At 52.7% G+C, this 18206-nt stretch overlaps 2 pseudogenes; one reads left to right on the top strand and one right to left on the bottom strand.

The window, feature by feature from the left end:
• Nucleotides 1–5647: 5647 nt before the first annotated feature.
• On the bottom strand, nucleotides 5648–16446 carry LOC147119186 (uncharacterized; annotated as a pseudogene).
• Nucleotides 16447–16546: 100 nt separating this feature from the next.
• LOC147119185 (uncharacterized) overlaps nucleotides 16547–18206 on the top strand; it is a 16544-nt pseudogene continuing 14884 nt past the window's right edge.

The raw sequence follows: 18206 nt of genomic DNA, 5'->3' as shown, positions 1-18206 counted from the left end.
CTCGTCTTTCTTCACTGACAGCAAAGTCTCCGTGTGGGTTAATCTTGAGGCGTGTAAGAAATATGACCCAGCCGCTCTCTTCCATGGCACAGAGCTCCTAGGCACGGAACAGAAGGCTCCTTTACAACTGTGTTTAGAGTCAGGAAGAACAATGGAGAATGCTGGAAACGTGCTGTCAAATCAGAGATTGGTGTCAAACTGCGATCTGTTCCTGACTGAAAGTGAAACGGCAGGTTTAAGATTCCAGTCTAAAAATTACTGGTAATTATTTTATGAAGATTTAACATGTTTGTGTGACTGTCCTGAATCTATCACTTTAAGGCAGGTTAAAATAAATTGGTGAAATTCTGCACTACAATAGCAGAGGGAGGAGTTCACAGGAGCCTGTTAACTGCTGGTACAATTATACAACAGACATTTGATCTCCAGATAAAGAAGGACCTGCAGCGTGTTTCCAGGAATTCCCTGTTTTATTGATGTGTGTGTTAGTCACCAGGATAACTAAAAATACACGACCCGGAACATCCACAGGGGTACGATCCTGACAATTACTCTGGGATCACTCCTGCTGTGGAACTCCACCACTGACTCTGCTGAAGGTTGTAGGCTCAGGGAGTGGGGCCTCCGGGAGTGAAGTGTAAGGAAGCTGGGCTTCGGTATCCTGACAAATATATGGCGAGGAACCAGAGGAATCCTTACTGAGGAACCGTCTGGGGTTTTACCGGCCAGCGTAGGTCTAGGGGTGAATGATTCCTGACTCTCTGAACTGTCTTACATTGAACCCACTTCAGATCAAGGTGAGTTCAGTTTATAGGAGAATAGGAACAAATATCACCCACAATTGAGGGAGTCAAAAGCAGCCATTGGAGAGGTTAAGAGATATTTGTAAATGAAGATGGTGCACAATTGTGGTAATAATAGTAAAAGCTTTTCCAGCTATGTCAGGAGGCAGAAGATATAGTTACATAGATTCCCAAATCCGTGCCCATCTTTCCTGCAATTCCAAGTTTGAATCCCTCCAATCAGGATTCTGTCCTTGCCACAGTACTGAAATGGCTCTCATCAAAGTCACAATTGACATCCTTTGTGACTGTGACAAAAGTAAACTATCCCTCCTCGTCCTTCTTGACTTGTCTGCAGCCTTTGACATGGTTGACCACTCCATCCTTCTCCAACGCCTCTCCACCGTCGTCCAGCTGGGTGGGACTGCACTCGCCTGGTTCCATTCTTATCTATCTAATCGTAGCCAGAGAATCACCTGCAATGGCTTCTCTTCCCGCTCCCGCATCGTTACCTCTGGTGTCCCCCAAGGATCTATGTTTGGCCGCCTCCTATTTCTCATCTACATGTTGCCCCTTGGCGACATCATCCAAAAACACAGCGTCAGTTTCCACGTGTACGCTGATGACACCCAGCTCTACCTCACCACCACTTCTCTCGACCCCTCCACGGTCTCTAAATTGTCAGACTGCTTGTCCGACATACAGTTCTGGATGAGCAAAACTTTTCTCCACCACAAACTCTGTTCCCTAGCCTCCATCCCTCTCCCTAACATCTATCTGAGGCTGAACCACACTGTTTGCAACCTTGGTGTCATATTTGACCCTGAAATGAGCTTCCGACCACATATCCACAGCATAACTAAGACCGCCTCTTTCTACCTCCGTAACATCGCCCGTCTCTGCCCTTGCCTCAGCTCATCTGCTGCTGAAACCCTCATCCATGCCTTTGTTACCTCTAAACTTCACTATTCTAATGCACTCCTCATTCCCTCATTCTACCCTACATAAGCTTGAGGTAATCCAAAACTCGGCTGCCCGTGTCCTAACTCACACCAAGTCCTGTTTGCCCATCACCCCTGTGCTCGCTGACCTACATTGGCTTCTGGTTAAGCAGCGCCTCAATTTCAAAATTCTCATCCTTGTTTTCAAATCCCTCCATGGCCTCGCCCCTCCCTATCTCTGTAATCTCCGCCAGCCCCACAACCTCCCCCACCCCCGAGATATCTGTGCTCCTCTAATTCTGCCCTCTTGAGCATCCCTGATTATAATCACTCAACCATTGGTGGCCGTGCCTTCTGTTGCCTAGGCTCCAAGCTCTGGAATTCCCTGCCTAAACCTGTCCGCCTCGCTACATCTCCTCCTTTAAGACGCTCCTTAAAACCTACCTCTTTGTCCAAGCTTTTGGTCACCTGCCCTAATTTATCCTTATGTGGCTCAGTGTCAAATTTTTTGTCTTATAACACTGCTGTGAAGCACCTTGGGAAGTTTTACTACGTTAAAGGTGCTATATAAATACAAGTTGTTGTTGTTGTTGTAGAATTACAATGTGTCTGCAGGACAGGAACAGGCCATTCGGCCCAACTGGTCAATGCCGGTGTTTCTGCTCCACACGAGTCTCCTCCCACCACTCTTCATCTAACCCTATTAGCATATCCTTCTATTCCTTTCTCCCTCATGTGCTTATCTACCTTCCCCATGAATGTATCTGTGCTATTCACCTCAGCTACTCCTTGTGGTAGCACGTTCCACATTCTGACCTCTCTTTGGGTAAAGAAGTTTCCCCTGAATTCCCCATTGGATTTATTAGAGACTGTGTTATATTTATGACCTGTAGTTTTGGACTCCCCCACAAGTGGAAACATTTTCTCCAGGTCCACCCGATATAACCTTTTCATAATCTTAAAGACCTCGATCAGGTCACCCATCGGCCTTCTCTTTATTCTAGAGAAAAGAGCCCCAGCCTGTTCAGCCTTTCCTGATAAGTATATCCTCTTAGTTCTGGGATCATCCTTGCAAAGCCTTTTTCCACCTTCTCCAGTGCCTCTATATCCTTTTTATAATATGGAGACCAGAACTGTTCACTGTACGCCAAGTGTGGTCTAACCAATGTCCTATACAAGTTTAACATAACTTTTCTGCTTTTCAATTCTATCCCTCTAGAAATCATCCCCAGTCCATCGTTTGCTCCTGTTATGGCCTCATTAACCTGCGTCGCTACTTTTAGTGATTTGTGTATCTGGACCCCGAGATACCTTTGCTCCTCTACCCCATTTAGATTCTTATTTTCCAAGTAGTTTGTGGCCTCATTATTCCTACCAAAATGCACCACCTTTCTTAAAATTAATTTGCCAATTACCCTCCCATTCTGCAAGTTTATTAATGTCTTCTTGCATGTTGTCGCAGTCTTCCTCAGTATTAGCTCTACCTCCCAATTTGGTGTCATCGATAAATTTTGAAATTGGACTTCCAATTCCTGAGTCCAAATCGTTTCTGTAAATGGTGGACAACAGTGGTTCCAGCACCGATCCCTGTGGAACACCACTTCCCACCTTTTGCCACTTTTAACCCCTACTCTCTGTTCCCTGTTTTATAACCAGCTTGCTATCCATAACAGTATGTAAGATCTAGAAGATGATCAAGGTCAGGCCATGTGGAGTGAAGGGCCAGGCAGCAGAATGGATGGAAAGATGGCTACAAAACAGAAATCAGAGGGTTGGAGTTAAGGGAAGTTTGTTGCAATCTTTCCATCCATTCTGCTGCCTGACCTTTGACTCCACAGGGCCTGACCGTGGTTATCTTGTAGACCGTACATACTGCAGACACAGTGCACCAGTGGTGGAGGGGGTGGATATTGAGTCCTGTGACGGGGCGCTGATGAAGTGGATTTCTCTGTCCGTGAGTTTTGAGGCATCGCTAGTGGCGTTTTTCACCTCTTTCCACCTTTAAAAAAAACCTTGCTGCCAGTTTATTAAAGCCATTAACAGCCGCCCGGGTGGGACACACCAATAAATGAGGCCTTGTTTCCCTCACAATGACAGACCTGAACCCGAGTTAGAAAACATTTAGTAATTAAACCAGACTGGGCGGGGCCTGAGGTGTGAGTTAGTAACGAAAAATCCTCCAGTCTGCAAAACAGCCATTTACCACAACTCGCTGTTTTCTGTCCTTAAGCCAATTCCTTATCCAAGCTGCCACTGACCCACCTATTCCTTGAGCCTCAATTTTGTTAACCAGCCTTCTATGTGGTACTTTGTCAAATGCCTTTCGAAAATCTAGGTAGACAACATCCATTGCATTCCCTTCATCAATCCTCCCTGTTATTTCATCAAAAAATTTAGATTAGTCAAACACGATCTTCCTTTTACAAATCCGTGTTGGCTCTCCTTAATTAGCTTAAACCTCTCCAAATGCCTGTTAACTTTTTCATTGATTATTGTTTCTAAAACTTTACCCACCACTGATGTTAAACTGACCGACCTGTAGTTACTAGGATTGTCCTTACACCCTTTCTTGAACAATGGTATCACATTTGCCACTTTCCAATCCTAGGCACCTACCCCGCATCTAGGGAAGATTGGAAAATTATGGCAAGCACTTCCACTATCTCCTCCCCCAATTCCCTTAGCAACCTGGGATGCAAGCCATCTGGACCAGGCGACTCGTCCACTCTAAGCATTTCTAGTACATCCTGTCGATCAATTTTCACCCCTTCCATTGCTTCTACCTTTTCCACTTCCACCGATATTTTGTCAGCATCCACCTCCTTAGTAAACACTGATACAAAGTACTCATTAAGTATTCTAGCCTTGCCCTGCACCTCTAAGCATATATCACCTTATTTGTCCCTAATAGGCCCCACCCCGCCGCTTACTACCCGCTTACTGTTTAAATGCCAGTAGAAGATTTTTGAGTTCGCTTTTATGTTAACCACCATTCTACTCTCATATTCTCTCTTTGCCAATCTTATTTTCATCTTCACTTCCCCTCTCAACTTATTGTATTTGGTCTGGTTCTCCCTTGAAGAATTCACCTGACATGCATCATACATCCTCTTTTTTTGTTTCATCATCATCTCTGTCTCCCTCATCATCCAAGGAGCCCTTGCTTTGGTTCCCTTACCCTTCCCTCTTGTTGGACTGTACCTAGCCTGTACTTGGAACATCTCCTCCTTAAAGATCACCCATTATTCCGTTACAGTTTTTCCTGTCAGTCTTTGGTTCCATTTTACCCTGGCTAGATCCTTTCGCATCCCATTGAAGTTAGCCCTTTTCCAGTTTAGAAGTTCCACTCTAGATTGTTCCTTGCTCCTCTCCATTGCTAATCTAAATCTTATGATACGATGATCACTCGTACCCAGGTGTTCTCCCACAGACACTTGGTCGACCTGGCCCACCTCATTCCCCAGCACCAGATCCAGCAATGCCTCCTTCCTAGTTGGACCAAGAACATACTGGTGAAAAAAATTCTCCTGAACACAATTCAGAAATTCCTCCTCCTCCTTTCCCTTTACCCCAGCATTATCCCAATCGATATTTGGGTAATTAACGTCCCCCAATATCACCACTCTATAGCTCCTGCATATCTCTGCAATTTCCCTGCAGATTTGCTCCTCTACCTCCCTCTCACTATTTGGAGGCCTATACAATACCCCCAATAGCGTGATCATATTATTTTTGCTCCTCAACTCAATTCAAGGACTCTGATCATAAATTAAGGGGAAAGATCAGACAGCGGTTCTTAAATGAACACAGCAGCCCCGACAAGCCAATCAGCTATATATCCAGAATAATAAACTCCATCCCATTTATAGGGGTTATTAACATCAGCAGAAACAAACCCCAACTCTCAGAATGAAAATGGTTCAGTCCTGGATGTGATTAACAGCACCAATAACAGCAGAATCCAACCCTTGCAGTCACTTGTGAACTCGCTGATGTTTCAGCAGGTTGCATGATAGACTGAATCCCTTCTCACACACGGAGCAGGTGAACGGCCTCTCCCCAGTGTGAACTCGCTGGTGTGTCAGCAGGTTGGATGAACGATTAAATCCCTTCTCTCACACGGAGCAGGTGAACGGCCTCTCCCCAGTGTGAATTCGCTGGTGTGTCAGCAGGTGGGATGACCGAGTGAATCCCTTCCCACACACAGAGCAGGTGAATCTTTTCTCCCCAGTATGAACTCGCTGGTGTGTCAGAAGCTCGGAAGAATGAGCGAATCCCTTCTCACACACGGAGCAGGTGAAAGACCTCTCTCCGGTGTGAACTTGCTGGTGTGTCAGCAAGTGGGATGATCGACTGAAGCCCTTCCCACACATGGTACAGGTGAACGGTCTGTCCCCAGTGTGAACTCGCTGGTGTAGAATGAGGTTGGATGAATGCTTGAATCTCTTCCCACATTGAGTGCAGCTGAATGGTCTCTCATCATTGTGAACTCACTGATGTGTCTGGAGAATGGACGAGTGAGTGAATCCCTTCTGATATACCTATCAATTCATTCCATGAAAAGCGACGAGTTAAGATAGTAACTATAGGTTTTTATTGGCTAAATAACAGAGCCCACCCTCGTGGGTGATCGGTTCCAACAAGGAAGGATACTAGCCAAGCGGTCACCTTTATACCTGGGCAAGCAGGCGGAGCCATGGGCGGAGTCAGCTGAGGTATGCCTAGGTATAACAGCGTGCGTGGCAAGAGGTAACCTTGTGTAGTGATAACAACAGTGTAAACAGTGATAACAACAGTGTAACAATAGTGAACGGTTGTGAAGGTAACAGTGGTTTACCACATTCACCCCTTGTTTAAAATTGAGTCCGGCGGGGTGAAGTGTACTACAAGTTCGTGTATGTCAGTCTCTCAGGAGGCCTCGTAAGCCTTTCTGATCGGCGCAGCAGCGGCGGCGGTGGTGCAGTATCCGATGTTAATGCTAGTGTCTGCGTGGTTGACGAAGGCTCCTGGGGTTCCGGCATGCCGTCTACAGGAGCTGGATTTGGGGGAGTGGTGGGGGGTAACGGTGGTATTTCAGGGGTGCACGAGGGTGCGAGGTCTCGCAAGGAGACAGTGTCCTCCCGCCCGTCTGGGTACGCCACATAGGCGTACTGGGGGTTGGCGTGCAGGAGGTCCACCCTCTGGACCAGGGGGTCCGTTTTATGGGTCCTCACGTGCTTCCGCAGCAGGACGGGCCCCGGAGAAGTCAGCCATGTTGGTAGCGAGGTTCCCGTAGTCGACTTCCTGGGGCAAACAAACATTCGTTCATGGGGGGTGGTGTTAATGGCAGTGCAAAGCAGTGACCGGATGGAGTGGAGCGCTGCCGGGAGGACTTCCTGCCAGCGAGAGGTTGGGAGGCCCTTAGACTTTAGGGCTAAGAGGACGGCCTTCCAAACTGTCGCGTTTTCTCTTTCCACCTGGCCGTTCCCCCGAGGGTTGTAGCTGGTGGTCCTGCTTGCAGCAATACCTCTCGTGAGCAGGAACTGGCGAAGTTCCTCGCTCATGAAGGATGCGCCCCGGTCGCTATGTATATAGTTCGGGAACCCGAACAAGGTGAAGAGGTCGTTCAGGCATTTGATGACCGTGGTACTGGTCATGTCTGGGCAGGGGATGGCAAAGGGGAAACGGGAGTACTCGTCAATAATGTTGAGGAAGTACACATTACAGTCAGAGGACGGGAGGGGCCCCTTAAAATCGATGCTCAAGCGCTCGAAGGGGCGGGTGGCCTTGATCAGGCTTGCTCTGTCCGGCCTATAGAAATGCGGTTTGCATTCGGCACAGGTTTGGCAGTTCCTGGTCATGGTCCTGACCTCCTCGATGGAGTAGGGCAGGTTGCGGGCCTTAATGAAGTGGTAAAGTCTGGTGACCCCGGGGTGGCAGAGGTCGTTGTGGAGGGTCTGCAGTCTATCAACTTGCGCGTTGGCGCATGTACTTCGTGATAGAGCATCTGGGGGGTCGTTGAGTTTACCAGGCCGGTACAAGATATCGTAATCGTAGGTAGAGAGCTCAATTCTCCACCTCAAGATCTTGTCGTTCTTGATTTTGCCCTTCAGCTTGTTATTAAACATAAAAGCAACCGAACGCTGGTCGGTGAGGAGGGTAAATCGTTTGCCTGCCAGGTAATGCCTCCAGCGTCGTACCGCCTCCACAATCGCCTGGGCCTCCTTCTCGACAGAAGAGTGTCGGATCTCAGGACCCTGGAGGGTCCTTGAGAAGAAGGCCACAGGTCTCCCCGCCTGGTTAAGGGTTGCAGCTAGGGCGAAGTCGGATGCATCGCTTTCCACTTGGAAAGGGATGGACTCATCCACTGCGTGCATTGTGGCCTTTGCAATGTCTCCTTTTATGAGGGAGAACGCTGCGCCTGCTTCTGCTGAGAGGGGGAAGGAGGTGGACTTCATGAGGGGTCTGGCTTTGTCCGCATAATTGGGCACCCATTGGGCATAGTAAGCGAAGAGCCCCAGGGTTCTCTTCAGCGCCTTTGGACAGTGGGGGAGGGGAAGCTCCATGAGGGGGCGCATTCTTTTGGGGTCGGGGCGGATGACTCCGTTCTCTACTACGCAGCCGAGGATGGCAAGGCGCGAGGTGTTAAACACACATTTCTCCTTATTGTAAGTGAGGTTCAGCCGTTGGGCCGTACGGAGGAATTTCTCCAGATTAACATCGTGGTCCTGCTGGTCGCGGCCGCAGATGGTGACGTTATCTAGATAAGGGAACGTGGCCTGCAGCGCGTTCTGGTCAACCATCCGGTCCATCTCCCTTTGGAAGACCGAAACCCCGTTGGTGACGCCGAAGGGAAACCTAAGGAAGTGGTAGAGGCGGCCATTCACCTCGAAGGCGGTATACTGGCGGTCCTCAGGGCGGATAGGGAGTTGGTGATAGGCCGACTTGAGGTCGATGGTGGAGAATACCCGGTACTGTGCAATCTGGTTGACCATATCAGATATGCGGGGAAGGGGGTATGCGTCCAGCTGGGTGTACCGGTTTATGGTTTGGCTGTAGTCGATGACCAGGCGGTGTTTATCGCCGGTCTTAACGACTACAACCTGGGCACGCCAGGGGCTGGTGCTCCCCTCGATGATGCCCTCCTTCAGGAGTCGCTGCACCTCAGAGCTAATAAAAGCTCTGTCCCCGGCGCTGTACCGCCTGCTCTTGGTAGCGACGGGTTTACAGTCACGGGTGAGGTTAGCGAACAAGGAGGGGGGCGGGACTTTGAGGGTGGAGAGGCCGCAGGTGGTACGCGGCGGGCGGTTTAAATTTTGCTGGTTGCAGACTGTGAGTGGGGGGAGGGATCCACCGTAAGCCAAAGTGACACTTTGAAGGTGGCTTTGGAAATCCAGCCCTAGTAGGACGGCAGCGCAGAGCTGGGGCAGGACGAGAAGTTTAAAGTTTTTATATTCCGTGCCCCTAACTGACAGGGTCACCACACAGTAGCCGCTGATGTCTGTTCAATGGGACTTCGCCGCCATCGAGATCCGATGGCGCGTTGGCCGGACAGTGAGGGAGTAGCAGCTCACCGTGCCTGGGTGAATAAAACTCTCCGTGCTTCCGCTGTCGAACAGGCAGGTCGTGGCGTGGCCGTTTACTTCGATGTCCATCATGGACTTGGACAGATGATGCGGGAGAGCTTGGTCAAGCGTGACGGAGGCCAGTGCATGGCTGAGTGAGCTGCTGTAGTCTGCAGGTGAGGCGGTGGTCGGGTCTGGAGACAAAACGGCGGCCGAGTGCGGCGAACAAAATGGCGGCGGCCATGACGCGGATCCCCACGAAGTTGGACAAAATGGCGGAGAAGATGGCCGCCCCCACAACTCACATGAGGCACTGCTGGCATCTGTGGCCTTGATCAAAGATGGCCGCCCCCACGACTCACATGATGCAATGCTGGCATCTGTGGCCTTGATCAAAGATGGCCGCCCCCACAACTCACATGAGGCACTGCTGGCGTCTGTGGCTTTCCCCTTGCAGGCGTTTACGAAGTGGCCTTTCTTTTTGCAGCCGGAGCAGGTCGCGTTCCTTGCAGGGCAGCGCGCCCTTTGATGTCTCGCCTGGCCACAGAAGAAGCAGCTGGCGGCCCGATCGCGGAGGTCCGCTGCCGCAACAGGTCCCGGGGGTGGCGGTCCCGATCGATTCCGGGACACCGACGCCGTAGTAGGTCCCAGGGGCGGCGGTGCGAGGGGTATTGCGGCCGGAGTCGGGCCCGAGTCCCAGGGTTGCGCAGCACTGTACCTGGAGTACGCCTCGAGGTCCCGATGGGCCACTTCCAGAGAGCGAGCGAGGGCTGCAGCTGTTTTCAATTCGAGGTCCTTTGATTCGAGCAGTCTTTGCCGTGAGTAGTCGGACCGAAGGCCTTTCACGAAGGCATCGCGGATATTTCCTTCAGTATTTTCTGCAGCCGTTACAGCTTTAAAGTCACAGTCCCTGCCGAGTGTTTGTAGCGCCCGTAAAAATTCATCTACACACTCTCCTGGCTGTTGCGAGCGGGTTCTTAGGAGATGTCTGGCATACATTGAATTTACTGGGCTCCGGTACTGCTCTTTTAGCAGGTTGAGGGCGTCCTCGTATGTAGCAAGGTCCCGGATGAGTGCAAATGCTTTAGGACTCACCTGGGCGGTCAGGACTCTTAGTTTGGATTCCGGAGGCACGCTGGAGGCTCCCAGGTAGGATTCGAAACAGCTCAGCCAGTGTTCGAAGTCGAGGGCTGAATTCGCTGCCTGTGGGTTTAGATCCAGGTACGGCGGTCGGAGGGCTCGCAGCCAGGTCGGCTGCTGGGGCTGTTGTAGCTGGCCGTTTGGCTGGTCGTTTGGCTGCTCCGATCCACTCATTTCAAAATTTAGCCAATAAAATTGATATACCTATCAATTCATTCCATGAAAAGCGACGAGTTAAGATAGTAACTATAGGTTTTTATTGGCTAAATAACAGAGCCCACCCTCGTGGGTGATCGGTTCCAACAAGGAAGGATACTAGCCAAGCGGTCACCTTTATACCTGGGCAAGCAGGCGGAGCCATGGGCGGAGTCAGCTGAGGTATTGTGGTAAACCACTGTTTGTATTCCACTGTGTACACGCCTGGACACGCCTCGGCTGACTCCTCCCACAAGTCCTAGTATAAAGGTGACTGCTCCCCAGCCCTTTGTATTTCTGGACCGGTCGACCACTCGAGGCAGACCTTCATTCTTTTGTTAATAAAAGCCTTTAGTTACTCTCTTAACTCTCAGTCTTTTATGAGCAATTGATAGCGCATCAATTTTATTAACAAAATTTTTATAATGGAGAAGATCCTCACACCAGCATGCCTGGACTTAGATCATCGGGAGGCGGACTCATCCACCAAGTTTACTCACTGGCTTAAGTGTTTCGAAAAATTCCTGACCGCCTCCGCAGCAATCAAATCGGACGAGGACAAACTGGATGTCCTGACCTCCAAAGTGAACCACCGAGTGTACTCGGTCATCCAAGACGCGACCTCGTACGCGGACGCTATCAAGCTCCTCAAGGACCAGTACACGTGCCCAGTGAACGAAGTGTACGCCAGGCACCTTCTGGGGAGTCGTAAACAACAACCTGGGGAATCGACCGTGGAATACCTTCAGGCACTGTCTGTGCTTGGCCGGGCCTGTGGTTGTAAGGATGTAAAGGCCGCCGTGTACACAGAGGAACTTATCCGGGACGCTTTTGTAGCGGGCCACAGATCCAATTACACCCGACAGCGACTGTTGGAGCAGAGTGACCTCGACCTCAACAAGGCCTCTGAACTCGCACTATCATTGGATGCAGCCTACCGGGGCATGGATGCCTACTCCTCTGCACCGTGGACGCCGCGGGGAATGACAGCCTGGGACAGGGTAGGACCGCCTCATAGCGCCGTGCCACCCCAGCCACACCCCAGCAACGGCCCAACTACCGCAGCAGTGTCCCAAGGCCAGACAGCAGTGCCCCAAGGCCAGAAATGCTACTTCTGTGGCCAGGCAAAACACCCCAGAGCGCGCTGCCCGGCGAAAAACGCGATCTGCTCGGGCTGCGGGAAGAAGGGACACTACGCTAGCGTCTGCAGGGCCAAAGCCACCCCGAACCCCAGCAGCGCCGCGTGTGGGCCATGCGGGCCGCCATCTTGGGCCTCCCCGGCCATGTGCGAACCACCGGTACAGCAGCCATTTTGGACGCCTCCAGCCACATGGGGATCATGGACGCCGCCATCTTGGACGACAGCCGGAACGCAGCAGGCCCCCAACACCGCCTCATCTGATACCCGCAGCGACACACCGACCCCTACGCTGGCATCCGTTACACTGGACCAAGCGAGACTGCACCAGCTGGCCAGTTCCACAATGGACATTAAGGTAAATGGCCACGATACAATCTGCCTTTTTGACTCTGGGAGCACGGAGAGCTTCATCCACCCCGACACGGTGCGGCGTTGCTCTCTCCCAGTCCTGCCTGCGCACCAGCGGATTTCTATGGCCTCCGAGTCCCAGTCGGCGGACATCGGCGGCTACTGCATAGTGACACTCGTAGTAGACGGGACCGTGTACGATCATTTTAAACTTCTGGTCCTGCCCGACCTCTGTGCTGCCGTCCTGCTGGGGTTAGATTTTCAGTGCCACCTTAAAAGTGTTACGATGGCGTACGGTGGACCCCTACCCCCACTCACAGTCCGCAGCCAGCAGCTCCCAAATTGCCCGCCGCGCACCAGGTGCAACCTCTCCACACTCAGAGTCACCCCCCCCCCCACTGTTTGCTAACCTCACCCCCGACTGTAAGCCCATCGCCATAAAGAGCAGGCGATACAGTGCCGGGGACAGGGTTTTCATTAAAACCGAAGTGGAGCGGCTCCTGAAGGAAGGGATTATTGAGGGCAGCACCAGCCCCTGGCGAGCCCAGGTTGTGGTCGTTAAGACCGGCGAGAAGCAGCGCCTGGTCATCGACTACAGCCAGACAATAAATCGCTACACCCTGCTGGATGCCTACCCACTCCCCCGCATAGCTGATATGGTCAACCAGATCGCGCAGTACCGCGTCTTCTCGACCATTGACCTGAAATCAGCATACCACCAGCTCCCTATCCGCCCTGAGGACCGCCAGTATACTGCCTTTGAGGCAAACGGCCGCCTCTACCACTTCCTTAGGGTTCCCTTTGGCGTCACCAACGGGGTCTCCGTCTTCCAAAGGGAGATGGACCGGATGGTAGATCAAAATGCGTTGCAGGCCACTTTCCCATATCTGGACAATGTGACCATCTGCGGCCGTGACTTGCAGGACCATGGCGCAAACCTCGAAAAATTCCTCCGCACCGCCCAACTCCTGAACCTGACATATAACAAGGAGAAGTGCATATTCCGCACAAACCGCCTCGCCATCCTTGGCTGTGTTGTGGAACACGGAGTCATCGGCCCCGACCCCGACCGGATGCGTCCCCTTATGGAACTCCCACTGCCCCACTGCCTCAAGGCCCTGAAGAGGTGCCTAGGGTTTTTCTCCTATTATGCCCAGTGGGTCCCCTACTATGCGGACAAGGCCCATCCGCTGATCAAGTCCACCTCTTTTCCCTTGACGGCAGAGGCCCGCTTAGCCTTCCACCGTATCAAGGAAGACATTGCCAAAGCCACCATGCACGCAGTGGACGAATCCATCCCCTTCCAGGTGGAAAGCGACGCGTCCGACTTTGCCCTGGCCGCTACCCTCAATCAGGCGGGGAGACCCGTGGCCTTCTTTTCACGAACCCTCCAAGGCCCGGAGACCAGACACTCCGCTGTTGAGAAGGAGGCCCAGGCGATTGTGGAGGCTGTGCGTCATTGGAGGCACTACCTGGCCGGAAAACGATTTACCCTGCTCACTGACCAACGTTCAGTTGCTTTCATGTTTAACAACAAGCAGAGGGGCAAAATCAAAAATGACAAGATCTTGAGGTGGAGAATCGAACTTTCCACCTACAATTACGAGATCTTGTACCGGCCCGGGAAGCTCAATGAACCCCCGGATGCGCTATCGCGTGGCACCTGCGCCAGCACGCAGATCGATAGACTGCGGGCCCTCCACAATGACCTCTGCCACCCGGGGGTCACCAGGTTCTTCCACTTCATCAAGGCCCGCAACCTGCCTTACTCTATTGAGGAGGCCAGGACCATGACCAGGAACTGCCAAGTCTGCGCTGAGTGCAAACCGCACTTTTATAGACCAGACAGGGCCCACCTGATAAAAGCCACTCGCCCCTTCGAGCGCCTGAGCGTTGATTTTAAAGGGCCTCTCCCCTCCTCCGACCGCAATGTGTACTTCCTCAATATTATTGATGAGTACTCCCGTTTCCCGTTCGCCATCCCCTGCCCGGACATGACCAGTGCCACGGTCATTAAATGTCTGAACGACCTCTTCACCCTGTTCGGTTTCCCCAGCTATATCCATAGCGACCGGGGCTCATCGTTTATGAGCGACGAACTCCGTCAGTACCTGCTAACTAGGGGTATTGCCACAAGCAGGACCACCAGTTACAACCCCCGGGGGAATGGACAGGTGGAAAGAGAAAATGCGACAGTTTGGAAGGGCGCCCTGCTAGCCTTAAAGTCTAGGGGCCTTCCAACCTCCCGCTGGCAGGATGTGCTCCCCGATGCGCTCCACTCTATTCGGTCACTGCTCTGCACTGCCACTAACGCCACCCCTCATGAGAAAATGTTTGTCTTCCCAAGGAAGTCCACATCGGGGACATCGCTACCGCCATGGCTGACGTCCCCAGGGCCGGTCCTACTGAGAAGGCACGTGAGGACCCATAAAACGGACCCCCTGGTCGAGAGGGTCGACCTCCTCCACGCCAACCCCCAGTATGCTTACATTGCATACCCGGACGGGCGGGAGGACACAGTCTCCATAAGAGACCTTGCACCCTCGGGGGCCGCAGTAACCCACTACTCACTACAACCCCCCCCCATGATCCGATATCCAGCCCCAGCAGACGGCAGGCCTGGGCCCCGCGACCTGCTCGACATCTACGAGGACGACACGCCTGTGCCACAGCCCACGCAGGACTCGACGCCGGAAGCTCCACTACCCCTGCCGTCGCCACGCCGATCACAGCGGCAGACAAGACCTCCGGAGAGACTCCAATACACTAACTTTTAATACACTTCACCCCGCCGGACTCAATTTTAAACAAGGGGTGAATGTGGTAAACCACTGTTTGTATTCCACTGTGTACACGCCTGGACATGCCTCGGCTGACTCCTCCCACAAGTCCAAGTATAAAGGTGACTGCTCCCCAGCCCTTTGTATTTCTGGACCGGTCGACCACTCGAGGCAGACCTTCATTCTTTTGTTAGTAAAAGCCTTTAGTTACTCTCTTAACTCTCAGTCTTTTATGAGTAATTGATAGCGCATCAGGTATGCCTAGGTATAACAGCGTGCATGGCAAGAGGTAACCTTGTGTAGTGATAACAACAGTGTAAACAGTGATAACAGTGTGACAATAGTGAACGGTTGTGAACGGTAACAGTGGTTTACCACACCTTCCCACATACGGAGCAAGTGAACGGCCTCTCCCCGCTGTCACTGCGTTGATGAATTTCCAGTTGGGAATGGTAATTGAATCGCTTACCACAGTCCCCACATTTCTACGGTTTCTCCGTGGTGTGGGTGTCCTTGTGTCTCTCCAGGCTGGAAGATCGGTTGAAGCCTCGTCCACACACAGAACACGTGTACGGTTTCTCCCCACTGTGAACGGTGCGATGTTTTTTCAGGCTGCGTAACTGGTAAAAGCTCTTTCCACAGTCAGTGCACTGGAACACTCTCACTCGGGTGTGTGTCTTGGTGCTTTTTCAGTCACACTGATGTTTGAAATCTTTTCCCACAGATAGAACAGACAAACATTTCTCCTTCCACATTCAAAGGCCGATGATATTCGGGTGCTGATGAATGGAGTGACTCTGTCAGATCTTGATGTGATGTTTGGTGTGAGTTTGCGGTCTGTAAATGCTGCCCTTCTCACAGCCTGTAAAAGGAGTTTACAAAAGCCATCACTGTGAGTCCAGGATAGAAATTGACAAGATTCTCGCCTCCTGGTTCCTGGCCAAGGGGGACGCGCATGTGCCCTGCTGCCCCCTGAGCTTCTCAAGATGGTGGCCATTACCCCGGGCCTGTCACCGGGAGAAAGCCCCGCAGCTGCCGCCCCGCTTGGGGCAAACACCCGGCCCTGAGGCTCTTGTTCGGGGCCTGAGGCCCACCCCGGGTGTTTGTGAAGCGGATAATGTTGAGTGTTTTAATAATGGGGCCTGGGGCCACACTCTGGGTGTGAGCAGCCCGTGTCCCCCCAGGGTTCATGTACCCGCTCCCTGAGCTCGGGGTGTGAGCAGCCCGCGTCCCCCCGGGTTCATGAACCCGCTCCCTGAGCTCGGGGTGTGAGCAGCCTGTGCCCCCCCGGGGTTCATGAACCCGCTCCCTGAGCTCGGGGTGTGAGCAGCCCGCGTCCCCCTGGGGTTCATGAACCCGCTCCCTGAGCTCGGGGTGTGAGCAGCCCGCGTCCCCCCGTGGTTCATGAACCCGCTCCCTGAGCTCGGGGTGTGAGCAGCCCGCGTCCCCCTGGGGTTCATGAACCCGCTCCCTGAGCTCGGGGTGTGAGCGGCCCGCGTCCCCCCGGGGTTCATGAACCCGCTCCCTGAGCTCTCTCACCCGATGTGTCAGTGGTTGCTGCCAAGGTCCACGCATGCTCAGCTCACACTGCCTGGGTGATTGATGGGAGTATGGACCAATAGGGAGTGAGCAGGGTGGGGCTAGAGGACCGAGCGGGCGGGGGGTCCTCCAACCAATGGCGGCACAGTAAGGGGGCGGGACCTGGTGAGCAGCTCAGGTGCGCTGGGGCCGATTGTGACGCGCTGTCCCCAGGTGGGGCCGATTGTGACGCACTGTCCCGAGGTGGGGCGCACTTACTGCGGTCCCTCTCCCAGATTCCAGCCCCAGCTCTGTCAGTTAGATGGAGCACGTGATCTCCTCGGGGACACGTGACTCAGGCCCGCGGCCTGATTGACGGGAGCTTCTGACCAATAGAGAGTGAGTGGGGTGCGGCTGGAGGAGCGATCCGGCGGCGGGGCCTCCAACCAATCGGGGAGCCTGAGCGGCGGGACTAGCGCTGGCTGATTGTTTGATCCACAGGGCAACGAGTTTCTCCAGTCCCTTGTTCAGGGCCAGGGGAGGCTGTGGGCCTTTATTCCCCTTATTGGACACAAGGCTCTTTGTCTCACAACACACTGGCTCAGGTTTTAATAGAGACTTTTTAAATTCATCAATAAAAGCACATAAACCTCGTTGAACAAAATATTTAATACTAGCTGGAGTGCCCGGCGGTGCCGAGGGTTTTTTGAGGGCATGTTGTTGTTGGAAGAGAGAGAGAGAGAGAGACTGGGGGGAGAAGAGAGAGACAGGGGAACAGAGAAACTGTGTAACCTTAGCGGCACACTATGTTACAGCTTGCCATAAACAGAGGGAGAACCAGTAAACCTAATAAAAGAGTATATACAAATTATACGAATGTATATTTATACACTCAGGGATATATCTGTTTATACACTGTATGAATAGATCTGCGTTTATGTGTTCAACCATAAATGTTTTTCGATGCTTTGGCAACATAAGATGTACCTTATCATGCCAATAAAACGATTTGAATTGAATTGAATTGAATTGACTGGGGGGGAGAGAGCGACTGGGGGAAAGAGAGAGAGACTGGGGGGAGAAGAGAGAGACTGGGGGGGTGGAGAGAGCGACTGGGGGGAAGAGAGAGAAAGAGAGAGAGACTGGGGGAAGAGAGAGAGAGAGAGACTGGGGGGAAGAGAGAGTTTTTTGAGGGCATGTTATGAAAAAAGTAGAGGAGGGGGGAGGGGGAGAGAGGGGGGAGGGGAGAGGGGGGAGGGGAGAGAGAGGGGGGAGAGGGGAGGAGGGGAGAGAGAGGGGGGGAGGGGAGAGAGAGGGGGGGAGGGGAGAGAGAGGGGGGAGGGGAGAGAGAGGGGAGGGGAGAGAGGGGGGAGGGGGAGAGGGGGGGAGGGGAGAGAGGGGGGAGGGGGGGGAGGGGAGGGGAGAGGGGGGAGGGGAGAGAGGGGGAGGGGAGAGAGGGAGGGAGGGGAGAGAGGGGGGGAGGAGAGAGGGGGAGGAGAGAGAGGGGGAGGAGAGGGGGGGAGGAGGAGGAGAGAGGGAAGGAGAGAGACAGAGAGAGAGAGGGATGGTGAGAGTGAGGGAAGGGGCTGGACTCAGAGCCCGGCGGGTGAAGAAGGGCGGCTGCCATTTTGTGAGGTCGGCGGGAGGGTTGAGACCGCGGGGAAGGGCTTGGACTTAGAGCCCAGCCGCGGTGACCGTGGGTTATATTGTGATGACTGTGTTATAGGACAATGAAGCCAGCTACCCTCTGACCGGAGGAATCAGGAGCCACTTTCTTAAGGCTTTTAATCTGCGATTTAATAATTTCAAAAATGCTG

Source organism: Somniosus microcephalus, chromosome 4 (assembly GCF_052327205.1).
Source record: "Somniosus microcephalus isolate GS21.2 chromosome 4, FLI_Smic_1.0, whole genome shotgun sequence".
NCBI lineage: Eukaryota > Metazoa > Chordata > Chondrichthyes > Squaliformes > Somniosidae > Somniosus > Somniosus microcephalus.
Note: the sequence above shows the minus strand (reverse complement) of the source record. Positions and strands in the feature narration are given on the sequence as shown.